This window comes from Sus scrofa, chromosome 8, assembly GCF_000003025.6.
Source record: "Sus scrofa isolate TJ Tabasco breed Duroc chromosome 8, Sscrofa11.1, whole genome shotgun sequence".
NCBI lineage: Eukaryota > Metazoa > Chordata > Mammalia > Artiodactyla > Suidae > Sus > Sus scrofa.
This window is the reverse complement of record NC_010450.4, coordinates 135529443-135542263: the sequence shown is the minus strand read 5'-3', so window position 1 is coordinate 135542263 and position 12821 is coordinate 135529443. Positions and strand designations below refer to the sequence as shown.

Here is a 12821-nt window from a genome sequence, read left to right as displayed (position 1 = left end):
TGTGGAGGAAAAGACACTGCGCGTTTGCAGGAGGTGGAAGGAATAAAGGCGAGAGGACCTTGGGGCAGCAGGGGAGAGGGAAGAACACGCATCAGGAGGGAAGGGGTGTGAGGTTCTTAGCAATCAGTGAGGAGCTCCCGCTGTGGCAAACGCGATCAGCAGCGTCCTGGGAGCTTTGGACATGGGGTCGATCCCCGGCCCCGCACAGGGGGCTAAGGACCCGGCGTTGCTGCAGCTGCGGCTTGTGTTGCAACGACAGCCGGGATTGGATCCCTGGCCCAGGAGCTCCAAATGGCACGGGGCGGCCAAAAAAAGAAACAGCAAACAATGAAAGGGCTCTGCGTTTCACCTCCTGAATTTTCACATCACGACAAAGGGGGCGGACTGTTCTGTGACGGTGCAAATGCGGGGACTAGGAACGAGCCAGGAGAGACGGAGGTCCTGGCAGCACCGTTTGGAGGCCCCGGGTCAGGAGGCTGCGGCAGGAGAGCTGTGCTGCGCGGTCCCAGGGGGAGAGGGACACTCCCAGGCGCCATCCACAGAAGATGGGACCTTCGGGGCAGCCAGCACGCCTCCCGCACGACCGAAGGAAACCAGCTCCGCTTCTAGACACAACTTCCACGCACGCCATCTTCGCTTTTTGGAGTGAGTCTGCGAGGGAGGTAATTTCAGCTCCTCTTCTATCTTCAGGTTCCCTCTTACAAGGGGGGTGGCATCCACCAGGCCTCAGGAAGCAACTGCAAGGTGGGGTTAGTGGGAAGGGGGGCCCATCCCCAGTTACCAATCCTCAGAGCCTGGGGAGGAAGCTTTTATTTTTAACACTGGGAGCTGTGAGGCTGACCTATATTTCACTTGTAATATTGACAGAACTGACAAGCCTCGCAGGCCAGGACACAGAACTCACAGATGGCCTTTGAAGGCTCTGCAGAGGGACCCTGGCGCTAAGACCCCAGACCCCACCATGGACAGAGACTGGGGCTGAAACAGAAGAGGCCTGCAGGTCTGGGTAAGGGCTGCGCTCGGGTGGACGGGAGGGAAAGGGCCCAATCTTAGCTTTACTCTCAGAGCTCGGAGATGAGGCCACAGCCAGGCTGAATCATGCCGCTAAAACAAGAAAAATATGAGGGCAGTGGGAGTTCCCGCTGTGGCTCAGTGGGTTAAGGACCCAGCAAAGGCTCCCTGAGGATGCACGTTTGAACAACGGGTTAAGGATCCAGCGTTGCCATGGCCATGGTGTAGGCCAGCAGCTGGAGATCCAATTCAAACCCTAGCCTGGGAACTTCCATGTGCCACAAGTGCAGCCCTTAAAAAAGCAAGAAAGAAAAATATGAGGGCGGAGATGAAAAACCCAGGAAAGGAGGAGCTCCTGTCGTGGCCCAGTGGAAACGAATCCGACTAGGAACCAGGAGGTGGCGGGTTCGACCCCTGGCCTCGCTCGGTGGGTTAAGGATCCGGGGTTGCCATGAGCTGTGGTGTAGGTCGCAGACGCGGCTCGGATCCTGTGTGGCTGTGGCGAAGGCCAGCAGCTTCAGCTCCCATTCCATCCCCTGAACTGGAAACCTCCATATGCCACAGGTGCAGCCCTAAAAAAGCAAATAAAATAACATACATAAAATAAAATAAAAACCCCGGAAAGGAGACAATGAGCAGGAGACGTATGGAGAACTAGGGAGGTAGAAGCCATGAGGAGGGTGGGGTCAGGAGGAGGAAAAGGGTCGCAGAACGTCCAGACTTCAGCGGGAGAGCCATCAACACAGCGAAGCCCTGGTCAAAGCGGCAGAAAAGGAGCCCACGGAAACCAGCGCGGTCGCCCAGGACTGCCCGACACGGTCCGATTTATTTTTAATGCGTCCTCTCCACTCTTCTCTGACTCCCTATTTCATTTCTCCTACTTATTTCTCAAAACCGAACCCTCTAAATCATATTTAGCTGGCCAGCCTTAGGATGACAAGGCTTTCAACGTGCAACCTGATGTAAAATCTAATTTTGTGCCTCGGACAGGGAGGGCTGGCACAGCCATGTTATTTTTTTGTCAAGCCTTCACATTTTAATCTGCCATCCAGTCACTGAACTGGAAACAGAAAGGAATCCCTTCAGATTATGAGAGATGTGCGACCTGCACCACCAATTTTTCTCTTATCTGTCATCTCGGTGTAAAGCCGTGTGATGATGGGGCAGGTGCAGGAGCCCGAGGCTCAGGGACAGAGGACGGAGGGCCTGAGCGGGATGCCTCCCCTGGGTGTCCCCCAAATGCCTCCCCCTAAACACGTGCCATGTGCAGCCCAGTGCCGCTCTGCTCCCTTCCAGAACGCTCGGTCAAGGACACCAAGCACTTCGAGGTCCTCCCCAGCCCTGCACTTTCCTGCCGCAGCCCCGCGTCCCCAGCCTGGACGCACGCGTCTTCCTCCTGGGTCTGCTTGTCTGCACTGCTGCTCCCGCACATCCATCCTCTGCAGAACCACCGCCCCCATGGACCTAAGACACCAGGCCGAAGGCCTCGTGCATTCTCAACACCCTTTCGCGGCACCTCGGCCTCCGCAGGGGACTCTCCAAACTCCCTGGTGTGTCACAGTCGGCGGCGCCGTCCCCAGCCTGCCCCCCGCCCCGTCTCGGTTCAGCCACTCCTGTCCCATCGCCTCTTCCACACCCCCTCCCGTTACACGGAGCTGCCGTGCACCCCCCGTGCTGCCGACTCAAGATTCCTCTATGGCAAAGGGCCCCCAGGTTCGGTCACCATTTCCTTCAGACAGCCTTCCAGAACCCCGACCCCCGCAAACGCCTCCTCCCGGGTTCCCAGCACCCTGTGGGCTTCTCCTGCTCTACGTCCACCAAGCCACACAAACTCTCCAGCGCCTGAGAGTGGGACTCATCCCAAGCACCTCTACACCCTCGGCCTGAGTATTTAAACCCAACAGAGCGCTGAGCGATGCAGCGGTTAAGGGCGTGGACTCTGCAAGGCAAGGGCTGGGCGCCAGCACTTACTGGCTGTACCAGGCCCCATCTGCAAAATGGGCATGACTGCAGTACCTCTGTCCCGGAGCTCTAGTGATGAGTGAACAAAACTGGGACCCAGTCTTCAGCGTGGTGCCCAGGACATTCCAAGGACATATATGAACTTCAGTGGAGGCAAGTCCTGACCAATGAAAAACAGCAATAGGATGCAAGTTTTTTTTTTTTAAAAAAAAAGTACAGCCACTAGTTTCAAACACATTTTAAAGGCAGAACTTACTAGCGGCTATGCCAAGGTTATCTTAATACGGTGTTCCTGTGGCTGCTCCTGAGACTTCAGAAAAGCAAACGAGAGAAAGCAGTTGAATCAGCAGGTGGAGTGATTACGCCCCATTCCCAAGAGACCGGGTTGGTGATCGCAGCCCTGGGTGGAGCCGGTGGAGACATTCTGGAGGGTTCTGGAGGATGACAGTGAATCCACCGCAAGCTGCTCACCCCCTGCAGGAGAGCCAGGGAGTGCAGGGGAGGGGGTCAACAGAACCCTGGACCGTCCTGCCGGTCTCTGCTGGAGGAGATCCACTCCCCAGAGCTAGGCTTTGCCACCTCCTTCCAACCACAGATTACTGATCCACACGGTGCCCGGAGAGCCTTCTTAACTAATCCCCGTTTCCACGACTCCTTGTGCCTCCGCCCCAGCAGAGTGAGCGGCTGGTGAAGGTAATCAGAAACGATGCCCTGCCCTTAGTGCCAGGCGTCGGCGTGGAATCCCTCTCTGCTCACTCACGTGCTCTGTAACCTGGTAAATCCTGCCAAACGCCGCCACAGACACGAATCAGACTCTTTTCTTTGTCAACTGACCGCCTCCCCTAAGCGCCCAGGCTAGGGGTTGAATCAGAGCTGAGCCGAGGCCTGCGCCACAGCCACAGCCACAGCCACACCAGATCCAAGCCACCTCTGCGACCTACGATGCAGCTTGTGGCAGCACCGGATCCTTAACCCGCTGAGCCCACTGAGCGAGGCCAGAGATCAAACTCAGAACCTCAGGGGTTCTTAGCCCGCTGAGCCACAACGGGATCAAACCCTCTTAGGATTTTGATGGACACAGGGTTTCGTAGGCCCCCTTTCTTTTAAAAGCATAAACTGCTTTTCTAGTGACTCGAGCTCAAACCTTCTCTCCCTCACCTGCTCGGCTGGATCCAATCAGTTCCAGTCTCGCCTTCTCAGTATCTTCCCCCTTCCATCTGTCCAGTCCATCCATCAGTCAGGCACCCCCTTTACGCGCTCTCAACCTGTATCCTATCAATCAGTTTTCCATTCTGTCTCTTCCCTCCTTCAATCCTGTACGCAGCTACCAGATTAAGCATCCTAGCCCATTATTCTGTGTTTGTGTTGGTTTGTTTCCCTCTAAAACCTGTGACAACCCTTCACTGCCTACAGGAGAACGTCCGACCTCCTCGCCACGCCCTTCAGAATCCTGTCAGCCAGGGCCTTCCACTTTCTCTTGCCCATTTTATTTGGCACCCTCTGTGCCATGAGCCCGTCTTCTCGGATAAGTCAGCTCCTTTCCCCTGAATGACCGTCCACGCTGACTCCCGTCTTAGTGCTTCTCTTTCTGCCCTTCCCTCTGCTTATGTGTTTTCGAGATTCTCGCTGTAACCCAAGCGCTGCCTTTCATCCACACCCAGGTCAAGTCCCACCCTTTCCAAACCTCGCCCTGAGTGCTCCGGCCCTGGGAGGAAGGCTGCTCTTTTGAGTTTCCATGGCACATCCTGTCTGCACCTCCAGTGTGGACCATGTGCCACCCTGTCTTTTCATGAAAATGTTCATCACCCCACCGGGGCCGGGGCCTGTGCCTGGTTTCAGTCCTTTAACCTCAACAGCTAACGGGGTACTCCAGGCGTAGCGCACACCCCAGAGTGGAGGTGAGACGAAGCACCTGGCAGTTTGGAGGACCGGGAATGGCAGCCTGCATTTCCTGCAGCTCCATCACAGGGGGATGTAGGCAACCGACATTCGTGGTGATGGGCACGCATTTCATCAGTGTGATGGATGCTCTGGGCAAAATTCAAGGCCAGGCGCTCTATGAGTATTTGACCAAATGAACGAACTGCAGGGGGGCACGTGTCCTCTGGTTAACAGAGCTTAGAGGCAGGCGGGAAGGTGCCACGGCCATTCCGCCCAAGCGCTGCAGCCACCACTCCCAGAAGTCATAGAGCAGGCGACTTCTGCCATCTCCTCTGGGGACGTGCAGCCTGATTCTCGGGAGAATTTCCGCAAGGCCCTAACAGCTAACCCCAATTTTGTCTTCTCCCTTCTCAAGTTCGAACAATTTATTCCATCTCGGGTCCCTTCCCTCCCATTGACACCCAGATTCTGTCCACACAGGGGGGAGAACACGTTATAGCAACGGACAGAGTCAGCCGAGATGTTGCCATGGAAACACAGTGGTGATTTCAGGCAACCCATCTGTTTTTAAATTGCTCTATAGACCTGCTCGAACTTCTTCCTCAGCTCATGAAGGCTTCCCGCCCACAGGACCTTCCTGCAGCCTCCTCCCCTTTCCTCTTTTCCAAACTCCAAGCCTCACCGAGAAACCTCGCGCCCTGGGGGCCAGAGTGAGGACCCAGCTCCAGCCTCCTGACATTAACCCAGTGAAGCCAGAAACAGCACCTCCCTGGCAGCGGGCAACGAATGTTGCCATGGCAACGAGAGGCGGCTCGCGTGGGTGAGGAGAGCTGGTGGGCTTAGGGAAGGGTCAGTGTTCCCAGCTGGCTCTTCTCCTGGATGTCAGAAGACCCAGCCCTGTTTACTGGAAGTTTTCCTTTCATTAATTCAAAAGGAAATATATATATATAGTAATACTTCAAGTGACAAAAAAACCAAAACATGTATCTGAGATGCAGAATGAGTCGTCAGAGGGTTTGACACGAACAATAGAGGCGGAGGTGATTCCCTTCCTGGGGACTCTCCTGAGAGGTGAGCCACCGCCCACAGCCCCGGGCCCGCTCCTGGGTGAGTCTTTGCCGTAGGGCCCTCACAAGGCGGGCAGGGCACTGTCCGCTCCCAGACAAGCATGCACCATGGAACCCCAGAGACGCTCTTCTTGGAAGGACAGCCGTGGTAAAGAGCATCCCTGCCTGTCACGGGCTGAATCGTGTCCTCCCGACCCCCACATTGCCATGTCGAGGCCCTGCCCACCTCACCTCAGAGTAGGACTGGGTTTGGAGATAAGGCCTTTAAGGGGCGATTAAGTCAACATGAGGCCATTACGTGGCCCTGATCCAACCTGACTCATGACCTTGACAGCCCCCAGGGGTGCGCGTGCACAGAGGGATGGCCACGAGAAGAGGCAGCAAGAGGATGGCCACCTGCAAGTCCAGGGGGGAAGTCTCGGGACAACCAACCCTGCTGGCACCTGGATTTGGGGTGTCTGGTCTCCAAAACCGTGGGAAAATACATTTCTGCATTTAAGCCACCCCGTCAGTGGGCTTCTGGGACAGCAACCCTGCCAGCTCACACTGTGTCTCCTTCACTCCGCTGCCCCACCAGCAGCAACGTAACATCAAGCAGAACGAAACAAAAGTCTTATCTTCAGAGGCGGGGTTATGTCCTCCTGAGAGCTACTGCACATAAATGTTTCAGCCTTGATCGACTCGTGTGTGCATGCTGTATGTTCCATCCTCTCACTTTTCATCTGTTTCTGTCTTTATATGCACAGAGAGTTTCTTTTGCCAGCGTGCAGCTGGGCCTCGCTCTTTAACCAACTGAACGATTTTTCCTTTGAGGTGGGGTATCGATAACCATGCTGTCCAATAGGCCATGAGCCACATGTGGCTGTTTTAACGTACATTCATTCAAATTATAAGGAAAGGTACAATTCAGCCCACAAGCCCCATTTCAAGTGCAGTCACAACCATGGTGACAAGGCATCAGAGAAGACGAGGCCATTTCCATCTCCGCAGAAAGTCCTACTGGACAGGCTGCCTTAGGTCACTCGGACTCGATGCTTTACCCGGATGAAACCTACCATCTTGCGACTTATTTTCTATTTGTCCAACTGTTCCTTGTTCACGTTTTCGTCTTTTTCTGTTTTCTTTGAGCATTTTTCATGATTCCATTTCCTTTGCTCATTTACTAGTGATAACTGTTTTATTTCCTTTCATCGTTGTTTTAGGGTTAATGGTACACACACATCTTTAACTTAGCATCATCTGCCTTCAAGTAACACACCACTGTGCATATCATATAAGGATCTTACAAGAGGCTATTTTACGTCCCTCTTCTTGGACTCTGTGCAATGATTTGAATACATTTTACTTCCACATGTGTTTTAAACCTCCAAATGTGTTGTAATAATTATTGCCTTAAATTGTCATTATCTTTCGAAAATTTTTTTTCTTTTTTGGCCACTCCATAGTAAAAGGAATTCCCTGGGCCAGGTATCAGAGCCAAGCCACTGCTAGGACCTAAGCTGCAGCTGGAGCCAGGAATCGAACCTATGTCCTAGCACTGCAGAGATGCTGCCAATCCTGTAGCACCACAGAAGGAACGCCTAAAGTGGTTTTTTTGGTTTTTTGGTTTTTTGTCTTTTCTAGGGCCACACTCGAGGCATATGGAGGTTCCCAGGCTGGGGTCTAATCGGAGCTGTAGCCGCCAGCCTTCGCCAGGGCCACAGCATCATGGGATCTGAGTCACATCTGCAACCTCCACCACAGCTCACAGCAACACTGGATCCTTAACGGACTGAGCAAGGCCAGGGATTGAACCTGCAACCTCATGGTTCCTAGTCGGATTCCTTAACCACTGAGCTACAACGGGAACTCCAAGATTTTTTTTTCTTCACTTTTTAAAAAGTCTTTTTTTCTTTTTCTTTTTCTTTTTTTTTTTCCCCACTGTACAGCATGGGGATCAAGTTACTCTTACATGTATACATTTTTTCCCCCACTCTTTGTTCTGTTGCAGTGTGAGTATCTAGACATAGCTCTCAATGCTACTCAGCAGGATCTCCTTGTAAATCTATTCTAAGTTGCATCTGATAACCCCAAGCTCCCGATCCCTCCAAGATTTTTTAGAATTAAAAAAATACCTTTATATTTATCAACATATTCACTTTTCTGATACTATTTATTTCTTTATGTTGGTATTTCAAACTGATAGATTTTTCCATCTCACTGGAACAAAAATTTTTTTTTTTGCCATTTATGTGGCATATAGAAATCCTGGGCCAGGTATCAAACCTGAGCCACAGCAGGGACAACACAGAATCCTTAACCACTTGGCCACCAGGGAGCTCCCTGAAGTTCTTTTAACACTTCTTAGTGCAGATCTACTAGCAACAAATTCTCTTAGTTTTTTATGTCTGAAAAAGTCATTTTATCCTCATTTTTGAAAGATATTTTTGCTGGATGCAAAGTTCTCAATTGACAAGGTTTTTGTTTATTTGTTTGTTTTCAGGGCTTGAAAGATGTTGCTCCACAGTCTTCTGTCTTACATTATTCCCAGCAAGAAGTATGCACCCATCCTTGTCTGCGTTCTTCTGTACGTAACAAATGCTATTTTCCCTCTGGATGCCTCTAAGATGTTCTCGTTATCACTGGCTTAAACAATTTCAATGTGAGGTTTATGGTAGCTTTTTTCCATATTTCTTGTCCTTAGGCTTTGGTGAACTGCCTGAACCAGTCATATGAAAAACTCTGGCCAGTATTACTTCAAATATATTTTCTTTCCCAACTCCACTTTATAGACTCTTTTTTACATTCATATGAGGCCACTTGAACTTGTCTGACAGCTCACTGTGCTGTAATTTACTTTTCTTTCATTTTTTTTCTGTGTCTTGATTTTGGACAATTTCTAATGCTGTGTCTTCACATTCACCAATCTTTTCTTCTGCAGCATCTAGTGGGCCAGAAAGTCCCATCAAGTGTACTTTTTCTACATGTATTATATGTTCCATCTCTGGAAGTTTGATTTGGGTCTTTTAAAACATCACCTATGTCTATACTTTTCATGCTCACTCTTTCCCCTGCTTTCTTGAACTTATGGGATATAGTTTTCATGCTCTTGTCTACTCAGTCTATCAGAAGTCTCATTTGGGGGTCTGTTTCTTTTTATTGATTTTTCTCATTATAGGTTGTATTTTCCTACATGTCTTGGAATTTTTGATTGGATGTCAGATATTATAACTATTAACCTTGCTGGGTGCAAGATATTTTTGTGTTGCTATAAATGTTCTTGAGCTTTATTCTCGGATGCAATTATGTTATGTGGAAATAGTTTAGTCCTTTCAAGGTTTCTTTTTTGTATGGGCCATTTTATTTTTAATTATTATTAAATACACATAACATAAAACTTGCCATCTTAATAACAGTTCAACAGTGTTAAGTACATTCACACTGCTGTGCAACCAATCTCCAAGACTCTTCTCATCTTGTGTACCTGAAACTCTATGCCTCTAGCTTTCCTTTTTTTGGGGGGAGGGTGCACCCACAACATATGGAAATTCCTAGGCCAGGGATCAAACGCATGCCACAGGAGGGACCCAAGCTGCTGCAGTGACAATGCTGAATCCTTAAACCATTGCACCATGAGGGAAATTCTCAAGCTTTCCTTTTTAAGTTTTATTAGGTGGGACTAGAGCAAACTCAAGTCTAGGACTAATTTTACCCCACAAGTGGGGCGATATCTCTCTAAATACTATATACCTGAGGCTGAATCGTGTGCTTTTCCTCTGTGGCTGGTGGGAACATAAATTCTTCCCAGCCCTGTGTGAGTTCTGGGGATTGTTCCTTCTGCTCCCTCTGTGTGGTTCTTTCTCTGACTCCGGTATTTCCAGCGCATGCGGGCACTATGAGAACTTGGCCAGAACACTTGGGAGGACCCCTTGCCCATCTCCAGACTTCCCTCACCCTCTAGGTAACTCATTCCTCTGAGAACTCTAGCCACATGGGCCTCCATGAACTCCTAGCTCCATGTCCTCAACTCAAGGAGATGGCTGGGCTCCATCTGGGCTCCTGCTCTGAGTTCCGCAGCCTGAAAACTCTCTCTCCCTGTTCTTGAAGAAGTAGAATGCCTTTGATGCATTCTCTCCTCCTCTTCATTCTTTGATTGGTACTAAAATCTAAAGCTACCTGGAAGGGAGTATCATCCTGAAAACCCACATCCCAAAGTGCTGATGTAATTTACCAGAAAGAATGTTAGCAGAGTGATGATCAAGCTGTCGAGTCCACAGGCTGCATGGCTACAGAGAAACCCCTGGTTCCATCAGGTTGCTCACAGCATGCTGCATAAACATTCTCTGTCTGTTCACTTGTTGAAGGGAAAAATACTTTTAGGAATATCATATGATTCAGGTGCCAACTTTACAAGAAAAAAAAAAAGCCCTGGATTTTAAACATTAGACCTCTCATTTATTTGGCTAACATATAGAAATAATAACTGAAAGAGTTCGCTTGTGGCACAGCAGGTCAATGACAGCAGATCTGTCATTGTCACTGCCGCAGCTGAGACCACTGCTGTGGTGAGAGTTTGATCCTGGCTCTGGAACTTCCACATGCCACAGGTACAGACAAAAATTTTAAATAAAATAACAATAATAATAATAACTTTTAATAATCACTTTTTTCATTACATACCACATACTTTTCTTCTAAGTACCTTTTATGAATTACCAGTATAAGGCAGCAATAATCTAAAGAGTATAACCATCACTCTCATTTACATATAAGAAAAAGAAGACTTACCAAGGCACGTGTGCTGGTTAATGGCAGAGCTGAACCTAAGCCTGTTCAACACTAAAGCCCATTATATAGGAGTCCCGCCATGGCACAACGGGATCGGTGGCTTCTCTGGCATGCTGGGCTGCAGGTGGGTTACGGCGCAGAGGATTAGGGATCCAGCAGGTTGCTCCTGGGGCTTGGATCTGATCCCTGACCTGAGAACGCCCTAAGCCAGGGGGCGGCCAACAAAGGAAAAAAAAAAGCCCACTGAATATAGGAGCGGTCTGGCGCGTCAGAAGCACCTGCCTGGCTGAGGAAAAACAACGTTGGTCTAAAATAACTATTAGAACAACGATTCAAATAATAGTCTCTGTTAGGTAAAAAGAGAAAAGTCCGAGCACTAATTAATGCAGATGAGTAAAGTAACGAAAACTAAGACGTCACCTTTTCCACAGCCAGCTGGTGAAAGGCAAAGGTGAGACATGCAAGGGGGGTGCTTTGGGCTTTATAAGTCAGACTGGTAGTTACTCGAATGTCTGCAGTGCGATGTATTGTTAGCAAGACCCTGCAATTATCTGGGGGAGTAAGACTCACATCCTGTCTCACGAAGCCTGTCCTGGGATCCCGATCAGTGTCAGAGGGAAGGTACCCGTGGGAGAGGAATGAAAGGTAGAGAGAGGGCCTGGGAGAACGGCAGTCATCTTCTGATGAGACGAATCCTTTTCATAAAGGAGTTTGCTCCTTGCTTCCCTGAGGACATGACTTTTTCCTTGAGAAGAAGAGGCCACGCAAGATGCTGAGAGGATGCTTGCGGGGCAGAGGTGGACTGGACGTGAACAGACAGAGCAGGTGGCTCGGGTCCTCAGCCAGCTCTGCTATCCACCTGCTGGGTGATAACGAGCCCACCTCCAAACCTCACTAGGTCTCTCTCTTCCCCTTCTTTCTTCTTCCTCCTCTTCCTCCTCCTCCCCTTCCCCTCTCTCTCTCTCTCTTTTTTTTTTTTTTTTTTTGCTTTTTAGGGCCACACCCGCAGCATATGGAAGTTCCCAAGCTAGGGGTCGAATGGGAGCTACAGCTGCCAGCCTACGCAGGACCTGAGCTGCATCTGTGACCTGCACCACAGCTCACGGCAATGCCGGATCCCCGACCCACTAACTGAGGCCAGGGATTGAACCCGCAACCTCATGGATACTCGTGGGATTCATTTCTGCTTCACCACAAAGGGAACTCCTCCATCTCCTCCTTCCTTTTCTTCTTCTTGGCTGCACCTGTGGCATATGAAAGTTCCCAGGCCAGGGATCAAACCCACGCCACGGTAGCAACCTGAGCCATAACAGTAACAACTTCAGGTCCTTAACCTGCTGAACTACCAGGGAACTCCTAGGCCTATTTCTTTAGAGTAGTAAGGCCTTTTCTTCACATAAAATCCTGTGCAGAAGCTCAGGATATGAAACAAAGGAGAAAGCAGGGCTCTCTGAAGGGGCTGGAGGCCGGAGTCTCGCTCTCCGCACTCACTAGACCCTGGCTGGTTCAAGAGCCCCACGAGCTCCCCTTGCACGCACCAGACTGATTCTCTGTGAAAGGCCTTGCAAGTCTAGACTCAAGATCTCTGGGCTCCAGTCCCAAGTGCTGCCCTGAGACTGGCCCCCAATTTGCTTGCCTGTAAAGTAGGGCTGCAGAACACGCTAAGATCCTTCCAGCTCCAGCACCGACTCTTAATAGGATTCTGATGGTTAATAAATTAGTAAATGACCACTGCACTGAAGCAGACTATTAAGGGAAGAGGGTATTAGCCAAGCAGGGAGTGTCTTCCGAGGCCCATAAATGTTTCATCACTTCACAGAGGATCAGATTTTTTCTTTCACATTGAAATAAAATCAACAGAATTTGGAAGGTCTGCACACCTTAACCTGAGTTTCAGGGTCGCACTGGGTAAAACTTGACAAGTGCACCCATTCAACCCACTGAGGAGCATGTTTTTGGTAAAGGAGAGCCTGTGATAGAAGTCCCTTGAAAATACTGCAAAGAAGTGATGCAAAATGCCCGGAAGTAATTGCCTCTGGTTATATAATAGAGCATGCCTGTTCTTAGGAAACGTGCGTGGAAATAATTAACGGGACAGAGGCCCATCGTCTCCAGCTCATTCTTGAACGGTTT

At 49.9% G+C, this 12821-nt stretch overlaps 1 protein-coding gene across 1 annotated transcript in view; it reads right to left on the bottom strand.

Annotated features, from left to right (window-relative positions):
* Positions 1–12821, bottom strand: part of SCD5 (stearoyl-CoA desaturase 5) — a 126686-nt gene that overhangs the window by 91768 nt on the left and 22097 nt on the right.